Source organism: Limulus polyphemus, unplaced genomic scaffold (genome assembly GCF_000517525.1).
Source record: "Limulus polyphemus unplaced genomic scaffold, Limulus_polyphemus-2.1.2 Scaffold1062, whole genome shotgun sequence".
NCBI classification, from domain to species: Eukaryota; Metazoa; Arthropoda; class Merostomata; order Xiphosura; family Limulidae; genus Limulus; species Limulus polyphemus.
In genome coordinates, this window is record NW_013666672.1 from 299,055 (window position 1) to 300,350 (window position 1,296).

Genomic DNA, 1,296 nt, shown 5'->3' on the forward strand with positions numbered 1-1,296 from the left:
TTGGTGTGTCGCAAGACATGGATTTCGATAGGGATTGTGCTAGTAAACGAGTGCGATCTAATTTCGGTTCAAATGTCGAATCTATCGGTCACAAAAAGTCAAATACGGACAGGAAACAAATAGTTTTTATTATTTCGCCAGACATCAATATAGCCAAAGTAAATCCCATGCTCTTGAGTAGAGCCCTTAATGATGTCATTGGGCCTACTGATAAAATTCAATTGCAAACAGATCGTATTAAAATAGTTTGTACTTATTCACAGTCGAGATTATTGTCGCGTACAAAAAACATTTGTGGATATAAAATACCTTCCCAAATTCAAGACGTGCCCCCACCTTCTGTTAGGGGCATCATTCATGGGGTCCACCTCGACATTCTGAGGAGGACTGTACATCCATAGAGGGTGTTACGAAGGCAATAAGAATGACGCGATACAACAAAGAACTAAAACTTAAAGAACCTATAAGTTCCGTTATTCTTCATTTCTCATCTACGACCCTACCTAAGAGAGTACATCTCGGCTTTTTGTCGTTTCCTGTACGGGAATTTATCCCCCACCCGACGCGGTGCTTTAAGTGCTAACGTTACGGACATACTGCAAACGTGTGCCGCAGCAATGTTCGATGTGCCACTTGTGGCGAAAATCATAATGCAAAGGACTGTACTAAGCACACTCCAGTATGTTATTTATGTGGGGGTGAACATTCGGCAGCATACAAGGGCTGTCAAAGATTTCAGGAGGCAAAGGAGGTTCAAACTGTTAGAGTACAGTCAAAACTGAGTTACGCCCAAGCAAGTCAACTTGTTGCACAGAAACGACAGCCTGTGGAAACAAAACACCTGCCTAAAGAACCACAGAAACCTCGATCTCCCGACAAACGTAACGAAAACACTTCTCAACAGGATAGTGATGACTATTTGAAGCGAAATTATTTTGGCTACGAAAGTAACGATTTGTTCAAACAGTTGAGGTGACATACAATCGCTCAAGACCAGTCCTTTTGGCAATAAAATTGCAGAAAAACGAGGATATCTTTCGTAACCGAATTGGCAAGTACCATTTTTGGTTATGATATTAATCCAGGCTCAATTTATGAACTTTACCAAGTAAGTGCTCCTACAAATAAACAATAGGCCCTTTACAAATATTACAGTGGAATGCCAGGGGCATTAAGGCTCATGCTCCATTCATTATTCGTTAGATTGAAACTCACTGCATAAATCCCGATATTATATGTATTCAGGAATCATTTCTCAAACCCCATATAAAATTCTGCATACACGGTTATAAACCT